This window comes from Lactuca sativa, chromosome 1 (assembly GCF_002870075.4).
Source record: "Lactuca sativa cultivar Salinas chromosome 1, Lsat_Salinas_v11, whole genome shotgun sequence".
NCBI lineage: Eukaryota > Viridiplantae > Streptophyta > Magnoliopsida > Asterales > Asteraceae > Lactuca > Lactuca sativa.
Window position 1 is genome coordinate 218467219 of NC_056623.2, and position 11088 is coordinate 218478306.

Consider the following 11088-nt stretch of genomic DNA (forward strand, 5'->3'; position numbering starts at 1 on the left):
TATGTCGACATATTGTGGTGGGATAAGGTTGTACTACTTCGTGCGATATCCACAAACCCTGGATCATTCCAGATATGAGTTGAGGGTGGTCGGGTAGGGCATGCCATACTCATACCGAGGGCTCAGAAGTATTCCAGATACGAATTGAGGACCGGGTGGTTTGCCAGACTCATAGTGAGGGGTTGATGGTATTTTAGTCTGATCACTGATTTGGTCGGGGAGCAAGATAGACATAAGCTATGGGCCTGAGGGCAAGCCCGACTTATGCTGTGGGCTCAGGGGTAATCCAATCTTTTAGCTGTGGACCCAGTACATGTTATTGTATATGTTGTCAGTTTATGTGCTAGTAATTTAGGGGAACTCACTAAGCATTTACTTATAATTTTGGGTTATGTTTTAGGTACTTTGGATGACCTCGGGAAGGCGAAAGTATGACCGTACACATCCTCTTATTTCTAACTTATGATTTTCAGAGACTCTCATGTTAAGAAAATGTTTTGAAAACTATGATTTGTAAATAATTTATGAATTTGGTTGATTTTAAAAGATTAAATTTCTTGTGATTTTTTTATGGGTGTTACAATTTGATCAAATTTATTGACAAACTTAGCTAAAGGGGTTAGCTTTATGGAACCTAAAAATGGAGTTAACAATCAATGTTGTCCAAAAGAAAATAAAGAAGCAAATAAATGGTATATCTCTAACAGGACTTTCGTCAAACATATTATCTGCATAACTCAAAAAAAGAAAAAAAAAGGTTATTTTCAAACTACCTAAAACCATAGATTCGATTTCACATAAAGAAACCTGATTTCGTATTTTCAATCTAATTTCTGTCTCCACAATTCACTAGATGAAATGAATTTTTTTAATCGAAACAGTTGGAAGTAGTAGATGAAAGTCTGAAGTATGCCAAAAATAAAACACTATGAAATTACCTCTGTTGCACACAACGGCCGAAGACAACATATATAATGGTAATTTTGCTTCCTCCATAACAACAAAAATGTAACACCGTAAAAATTAAGACAATTTTTCGCATTTTCAAACACATTTTCGCAAACTCATTTATTCATAAAATGTCATAGTATCATGTCTTTTGTTTCACAAAGATCTCCCAAGATCAAATACATAAAATCCCATGTGTGTGTACAAATCAAGCCGATGCCTTCCCGCGGTCATCACTGGTACTTGAAACACATAACACGTAACACTATAAGCATAAGCTTAGTGAGTTCCCCAAAATACCACTCTAACACCTAATAGCCACTCGAGGCTGTAACTCGGTCGACCCTCTGGTCAATGTGTCTCAGTGGGGCCCTCCAGCCCCAACTCTCTGTGGGCCCTCTGGCCCTAACTCTAGGGACCCGAAAGTCCCAACTCTGTAACTCTGAATCATGCATATCACATATCACAATAAATCACAACACATAAATGACATGCAAATACACTGGCATATAACTCTATAGTACTCTATCACATAACTCTTTTACCACACTAGGTAAAGTATAGTGAGAAGACTCACCTCGGGTATCTCGGTAAATCTCTGTCTTAGTAAACGCTGTCCTAGCCTCCACCTAATCATATGAAATAAATACTCTATTTAATATAACTCTCAAAGGCTAGACTATGCTCTCTTATGACACTCTCAGAAGGGTAAAAGACCATTTTACCCCTCTCATAACTCAAAAGGCCCCACAATAGACCATACCCTAAAAGTCAACCAAAAGTCAACTTTCCGGGTTACACCGCGCGTACCAGATGTGTACGCTGAGCGTACCCGGCTGCATCTCAGAATCAGGGAACGCCACCCAGTACGGGCCGGTACGCGTACTGGGATTACGCCCGACGTACTCCCCTGCTTCAGCCCCTTAGCTCTTGAGGTCTTAAACAGTTAAGACCCATGTCCAATTTTTAGATCTAACCACATCTAAGCCTCTTAATCCATAAAGTTGATGACTTTAAGCCTTTGCATGGCTGAACAAGTCACCAACTCCCACAATGATCCATCCTTTAACTCTAGAAGGCTTATTACACAAGCATGACCTCAAACTAACATCCAAGATGGAAACTTTATGGTTCTAAATCACTAATACCACTGAAAAGGGACAGATCTCGGACCATGGAGCATTTTACACTCATAAAGTCTCTACCTTTGGGGTTTTTAGCCCTAGAAATGGCACATGCAACAACAACCAAAAGAAGAGGAAAGTTTTGAACTTTATACCTCCAAGAGTAGCCCTTTTCTCTGTAGATCTCAGATCCAAAATGGCACCTCAAGCTTTAGCTTCTAAGAGCTCCTTTCCTTCTCCTTCACTAAGTCACCAAAGCACAAAAGCTCCAATCAACACTCTCACACACTAGGGACGATGGGGACTCTCTTTTAGGGTTTCACTCACTGATATGGAGGCTGAGAAATGAGCCTTAACACCCTTTAAATAGTGCACAAGATGGATTAGGGTTTTTGCACCTGGGCCGGGTACACCCGGCGTAACTCTAGGTACGCCCAGCGTACCTTGGCGACTCCGCGTCCAAATTAAGCGCATGAGTACGCGCATCGTACCCCTCTGGTACGCCCAACGTACTCACTTGCTACAATCCCTCCACTCAAGGACTAAACATAACCAATCAACAAAGAACAAGGATGAAAGAAATGTACCTGAATCTCGGGGTGTTACAAAAAACCAAACATAACCTAATCCTAGAAACCAAGAAAAAATGAAATAAATATATGAAGAGCGAAATCAAAATAACAAATTATTTGTTGCTAATTCAACATGTGGATTTGTTGCTTCTAACAAATCCTTTAGATTTTGGAGCTTTCTTTTGTTTAGAACCGATTTCTACATGTTGTACATGACAACGACGAAGTTGACAGGAGAAGTTGAGGCCGACGTTTCAGAGAGAAAGGGTGAGCGGAGGCAACAATCAACAAAGCGATGTTGGTAGTGGGGGGCAACAAAAATGATGATAAGGTTTATGAGAGAAAGTAATATACATCCAGACTTTGCAATGGACAAATGTATTGGAGGTCGATGGGAGATGAAGGTTGTGGGAGATATCCAGAAGTATTCCATTAGATAAAAGAAAGTTGAAGCAACGAACACAAACACGTATCAATTCAAGCCGATGATTTGGAGTATTGGAGTTACAAGCCCATCAAAGCTAATACCAGCCACACCACAAAACCACCAGCTTAAAACTTGAACTTTGCATAAGCCATATATATATATATATATATATATATATATATATATATATATATATATATAACAGTAAAAAGCAATCAAGAAGTTTATATCTTTGTTTTTTCTATTATTAAGAGATATTCTTGTACTTGAATTTTTACATCATACTATGTTTTGATGAATTTCTTTGTTGATATATAATGTCGGATTTTAAATGTTGTAATCGATTTGTTTAGCAGTACACAACCCCCAAATATGAATCATTTGATGTTGGAAAATGTGATCCCCTCTTTTTAGGCATATCATGAGTTGCTATCCAAACTTTGATCTCTTTCTCCAGATATATCACTCACTATTTGGTAACACATTTCCTAGAAACATCTATGGAAAATTATTTACTAATTCAATTGAGATATTATTGCTTAATTGTGTTCAACTTGATGTCCTTGATATGTATGTTACAGGTTGATATGCCTGGACAGGGCATAGGGCAGAGACCAACAATATGATGACATTTTTTAGACTATTTTACCCTTGTATTAAAATTACTTATTGGTATACCTATATCTCTATTGGTAATGTTGTTCCATGTGTAGTGATGAATACATGAGGGACATGGGTTATATGAGCTGAACTTGCAAGAGGATAGGTTTTTGGTGACTAAAAAACGACATACATGTAACTAGGCTAAGACTATTTTTTATATAGTCAAGTTATGTTATTGGTCCATACATATTCAAAGTTTGACTAAAGATCAAGTTGATTTGCATTTGGCGAACTAAAACGCACACAAAGATGATTAATGTAGTTGTAGTGTATGTAACGTGCAATTTACTTTGTGGTTTAAAGCAATAAATTGCAATGTACTATCTGGTGAAAGTAAGAAACAGCAATGTACTTTATGGTTTAACCTAGACATAGGAATGTACTTTTGGTTTATGTACCTTGCTATGTAATTTTTTTTTACTTCAAGTATAATTTTAGATTAAATTTTGGATTAAATGTTTGACTGAATGGGATAAATAGTTTGAAAAATAAAAGTCATTAAACCATAAAAAAAAAAAAGATTAGTCTCTAAGTGTATTGAAAATTATTCATAGTAAAAAGTAGTAATAATTTTTGGCTATTTATCTTGACTAATTTGTAAACCAAGCATCTATTTATATCTACACTTAACCTCTAATGTTTGTTAATTGTTATATATATATATATATATATATATATATATATATATATATATATATATATATATATATATATATATATATATATATATATATATGCGAACAATCTAAAATGATCAAACATAATTTGTATGAAAACTTTAAAACCAACATATATCTAATATTGAAACTAGAATCCGGTGAATATGTGATGATTGACAACAAAAATGTTTGGATAGACAATAATAAAACTTTAAATGTGGCTTAATTTATGTTGCCTTAATTTAAAATAAAGTATTTAATTGATAAAACCTTAACTATTATAATATAGCGATGTGATACGAAAGCCCCTATATTTTTTTTACATAGAATGCCCAAAATACGTATTTACATATTGAAAAATGTTTATATAAACATTGAATTTATGTTATTTTTAAATATAATTATTTAAACATGTGTTTGTCTGTATTTTAGATTTATAAAAACATTTTTAGAAGTATAAACATATTAATAATTCTAAAAATATAACAATACGTATTTTCACTTTTAAAAACATATTTTTACATTTAAGTTGTATTAATAGGATAAAAACACATATAAAGAAAATAGCATTTAAAAAAATGTATTTATCATTGTCTCATACCACTGCCGTCAACCGCTTTTGACTACGAACCTAGCCATACACTAGTGCATAAAGGAACGATCTGGTCCAAAATAGTCCGCCGAAAGGAACTATCCACCGTCAATGAAAATTATCGCCGACTGGAAACTAGCTCGTGCCGCGCATCGCGCGGGTACCCCACTAGTGTATATATACATACATATATATATATATATATATATATATATATATATATATATATATATATATATATATATATATATATATATATATATAGGTACTTTGAAGATTCGTCTAACTAGAATACTAACAGATTTTTGGAGCACGTCGTAATCAACTATTTTGTTACATAAACAGAAATGGTGTACTTCTTGACTAGATATTCCGTTTTTGTTTAGAAAATATTCTTTTGTAAATGGTCCTTCAATTTATAATTTAACAAATAAGACCCATTTTTGTTAAAAAGTGACTCAAACCTATGTGATATGTTGAAAGTGGTCTATTCTTTCTAAAATACTCCTTTAAACTCTTTTGACGTAAATACTTAGGATTTTTGTCATAGAAATTTGTAACTTATGTTTCTTGTTTCTCATACATAAGTTGTGATATAAACATCAACTCTTGAGGTTAGCTACATTTTTGAGTTATAGGAGTTTGCATAACTTTAATATACATAACTTAGCATACAAGCATAATAAGCAACTAAATCAAAGTTTAAAATATGGTTTTTGACTTGCATTCTCCCCCAAAAACAATAAAAATCTCGAAAAAGTAGGGGTATGAACCTCACCTTGGTTTAGCTTGTAGGGTGATTTAAAGAAGTGTTAAGGAGCTTCCAAGTTCCAACACTTGAAAGGTTCTTTAAACTTTAGAATATTCTAAGAATAATTGTATGTGTAAATATAATGAAATCCTAGGAATAATGTGGAAAATCACTAGTCAAAGAAGATGAGATACTTTCAAAAATTTGGGAATTTTTCTTTGAATGGTTGAGACTTGAAGCTTGAATGAGTTGAGAGCACCTCTTAGGAGTTTACTTAGTATGAAAATGAGAAGTGGAATAAGAGGAAAAGAGTTCATGTATCTAAATGGAGTGGATAAGGGGTGATTTGACATTTGCTTGGAGGGCTGGTGGATAAACCTTATGATCTATGGGTAATATGGGTTTTACTGAGATTTGCGTGGTAAAATGGCGGATTTGCATCACATCATAAGGTCAAACCCCTTATCTGCTTAGAATCCCTTTTAAAAATCTTGGGCGTTATTTTATATAAATTTGTTTACAATAATCAATTTTGGCCTAAAATTGGGGTTTAAGGGGTATAAGATATGAAAGATACGATTTTGGAGGAATTCCCGACGTCAAAATATCCTAAACTGAAGAAAAAGTCTGAAATGGACAAAAATCCGGAGTGTTGCCTTGCTCCTGCGAGGGTCCGAAGTCAAAATCCAAATTCTGGAGTAGATTCAAGAGGTTCTAGAGTTAACAGACGAGTTTCGAAGCTGCGTACTAAGTTCCAGAGCACTTCCCTCTAATCCGGAGTCAGGTGCAAAGTCCGCAGGTCCGGACCGGCTAGCAATTCCGAAGCGAGGCGAGGAGAAGCGGGGTCTTCTGGAGCTGCGAGGATATCTGAAGCAGGAGAGTTCCGAGATGCGATTCCTCTTGGTCCCTTATAAGGCATTCTAGACTAAAAGGGTTCTGGAGAAAGAGGGTTTCGGACTATGAGGGTTCCACGCCAACAGGGTTCAGGACCAAGCGGGTTCCAGACGATGAGGGTCATTTTGGGTTTTCTCCTTCGGTTTTTGAGTTGTTTACGACTGAGGAAGGTACATAGAGAGATTTGAGAGAGATTTGAGATATGTGGAGAGATTTCATATACTTGGAGAGATTTGATATACTTGGAGAGATTTGGGAGATACTTTTCTAGGGGCCTTTATTAATGCTTTTCTTTGTTGGGCAAGGAACTTAGACTTAGTTACATCCCATTTTGAGTGTTATACACCCCCGAGGAGCACGTAATAGTGTTTTATAGAGTTGTTAGTTCCCTTATCCTGATTAGGATCTAGAATATTTGAACACTTGAACTTTCAAGTGATACTTCGCATTAAGATTTAGAGTCATACATTGGTAAACATAAAGTAATCCCTAACATATATACACTAGTTAAGTTGACCAGATTGACTCGTTAACCTTGACTTCACTTTGACATGACCAGAAGCTTGCCGGTTGTCACATCATCCCCTACTAGAGGGAATTTCATCACAAATTTTTTCTTTGAAGTAGCCTTCAAGGGTAAGCGAATAGGTGGGGTACTTATGTATCACTTGATCTTCACGTTCCCATGTGAATTCAGGGCCGCGTTTGGCACTCCAACAAACTCTTACAATTGGGATGCAACTTTTTTTAGTACACTTCACTTCTCTGTCCATGATTTCGACTGGTTCTTCAATGAACAAGAGGTTCTCATTTATCTCAATCTCTTCTGGCAGAATTACAAGGGTTTCATCTGATAAGCACTTTTTCAAATTCGATACATGGAACACATGGTGCACGTTGCTGAGCTCGGAGGGTAGCTGCAGCTTATAGGCCACCAGACCAATTCGGGCAACAATCTCGAATAACGCGATGTATCGCGGGTTTAACTTTCCTCGTTTCCTGAAACGGATCATCCCTTTCCATGGAGAGACCTTTAATAACACTCGATCTCTGACTTGGAACTATAGAGGTTGTCGTCGTTTGTCAGCATAACTCTTTTGTCGATCATGCGATGCTTGGAGTCGGGCTTTGATTTGGATTATCTTCTCTGTAGTTTTTGGATGATTTTGGGTCTCGTAATGGTGTTGCTTGGTGATTACCCTTTTACCAGCTGTGTGTCACCCACTTCAGCCTAAAAGAGGGGCGATCTATACTTCTGGCCATACAAGGCCTCAAAGGGGGCGAGTCCTATGCTTGTGTGATAGTTGTTGTTGTATGCGAATTCAACCAGGACAGGTGAGTCCTATGCTTGAATAGTTCGTTCAATTTGGCCATCGGTTTGAGGGTGGTAGGCAGTGCTCATATCCAGTCGGGTTCCCAATGCTTTCTGGAGCGACTGCCAAAAACGAGAGGTGAGTCTACTATCCTGATCCGAGATAATAGATATGGGGACTCCATGAAGTCTCACTACCTCCTTCAGGTATATCTGTGTTAGCCTTTCCGTTTTGTACGTCTCCTTTATTGGCAGGAAATGTGCAGATTTTGTTAATCGATCAACGATCACCCAAATAGTATCTAGACTATCTGCCATCTTGGGCAATTTGGTTATAAAATCCATTGTTACCCTCGCCCATTTCCACTCGGGTATTTCGGGTTGCTGGAGTAGACCCGAGGGTTTCTGATAATCCACTTTACCTTTGGCACAAGTGAGACACTTGCCAACGTAAGTGGTAATATCTGCTTTCATATTCGGCCACCAATAATGTTGTTTGATATCCATGTACATCTTGTCGGAACCCAGAGTGATAGAGTACCTTGTTTTGTGAGCCTCATTCATTATAACGTCCCAAAATCAACCGAACCTCGGTTTCTAGATTCATTCCATAAGATAATTGTCTCCGTCTTTTTTGACCGTCAAATTCTTCTCCATTCTGCGCAATGCCTCATTGGCACACAACCTCCTTGATTTGTGAGGATAGATGGGAATGGATAGTCATTGATAGTGTCATTACCCGGCGACCCGAGTATTCCTTTCGACTTAAGGAATCAGCTACCACAATCTCTTTTCTTGGATGATACTTAATTTCGCACTCATAGTCGTTCAGCAGTTCGACCCATCTCCATTGTCTCATGTTCAATTCCTTTTGGTTCAGAATGTGCTGGAGGCTCTTGTGGTCTGTGAAAATGGTGCACTTTCTACCATACAGGTGGTGCCTCCAAATCTTTAAAGCGAAGATCACAACTCTCAACTCGAGGTCATGGGTGGTGTAGTTTACTTGATGGGTCTTTAATTGTCTTGATGCGTATGCTATCAGCTTTCCTCGTTGCATAAGCACACAACCTAACCCTTGATTAGAATCATCGCAGTATACTACGAAGTCCTCCGTTCCTTTTGGCAAGGACAACACTAGAGTACTGCAGAGGGCTTATTTGAGGGTTTGGAATGTAGCTTCTCGTTTTTTCATTCCAATGGAAAGGTACACCCTTTTGGGTGAGGGTGGTGAGAGGCTAGGCGATTATGGAAAAATTTTGGATGAACCTTCGGTAATAACCAGCGAGGCCTAAAAATTGTTGGATTTCTGTTGAGGTTCTTGGGGTTGTCCATCCCTCAATAGCCTTGATCTTTGTAGGGTCCACATGTATCCCCTCTTCGCTGACTACATGACCCAAAAATTCCACATTACGAATCCAGTATTCGCATTTGGAGAACTTTGCATAAAGCTTCTCTGCTCTCAGTGTCCCCAAAATCTATCGTAAGTGTAGGCTGTGCTCCTCCTTACTCTTAGAGTAAACGAGTATATCATCAATGAAAACAATTACGAAGTGGTCGATAAACGGTTGACAAACTCGGTTCGTTAGGTCCATAAAAGTTTTCGGCACATTTGTGAGATCAAAAGGCATGACTACGAATTCAAAATGCCCATAACGGATTTGGAAGGCAGTCTTTGGAATATCCTCCTCTCGGACTCTTACTTGATGGTATCCAGACGTCAGATCTATCTTGCAAAAGTAACTGGCTCCTTGGAGTTAATCAAATAGATCATCTATTCGGGGAAGTGGGTATCGATTCTTGACGGTGAGTTTGTTTAATTCTCGATAATCTACGCACATTCTGAAAGATCCGTCTTTCTTCTTGACAAATAGAACTGGAGCTCCCCAAGGTGAAAAGCTCGGCCTGATGAATCCTTTGTTGAGAAGCTCGCTTAGTTGACTAGATAACTCTGGCATCTCGGCAGGAGCTAACCTGTAGGGTGATTTGGTGATTGGAGTGGGTCCTGGTACAATATTGATTCGGAACTTGACCTGGCGCTCGGGAGGGACTCCTGGAAAATCGTCGGGAAATACGTCAGGGATGTCACGTTCTTCGGGAATATCATTAATGTTTTTCTCCACCTTTGTTTTATCCATGACATAAGCGAGAAAAGGTGTGATTCTTTTTATGCAAGCCCTTTTGTGCTTGGATGCAAGAAATTAGTTTGAGGTTTGAGTTGGGTTTATCGCCATAGACTATTAGGGTTTCGTCATTGGGTAGGTGTTGGGTAGCATAGCTTTTTGATGTATTGCGTCCATTGGGCTCGGTTAATAGTCCAAGTTTTGTTACTCCGGTTTGGGCCTGTCCAACCGTGAGCTGATAGGGTTTAATATAAATATATATGCTTGCATGCATATTAGGTTAACGATCGATAACGATTACGACAGATCACAGATTATTTCTTCATCGTTCTTGTAAACCCTAAATCCTCTACAGTAGAAGTTCTTTATCGAGCTCTGCTGAGGATTGTTGATTAATCATTCGACATTCTTCGATCCATACTTGAGTTGTTTACAGTTTTCATATTTATTATTTTACCTGTTATAAGATCTAATCGATCTTCAAGTTAGTTTTTTTTAACTCATCAATTGGTATCAGAGCAGGAGGCTGTGTAATTCATACACTTCTTTTCTGTGAAAAAGGTTTCGATTAGGGTTATTCCGCATTTACTGATATTTATTGAGCCGTCATCCCATAATTGACGTAACTCGATATTTATTGTTTTGCCCTAATTTAATACATTACAAGTCTGATCTTTTAACAGGTTATTCGATCAAGCATGGACGAGTCGCAATCCAATCCAATTAATATTTCGAACAACATTGGATCAACAACGAAGATTCTCATCCTTTACACCCACGATTATGAAGTCTGGGCACATCACTTTGAAGACTATGTTATAGGATCTGAGGACAATGGATACCTCATCTGGGAAGCAATCGTTTCTGGACCTTTCGCTCATTCAGCAACTTCAAGGATTATTAAAACTCAGAAGGAGTATAATGATCTTTTGAAAGACGTTAAAGATATTGCTCAAGACGAAAAAGATAAATTTCAGTGCAATATCAAAGCGTTGAGATTAATCAGATTCGCTCTTCAATCCGATA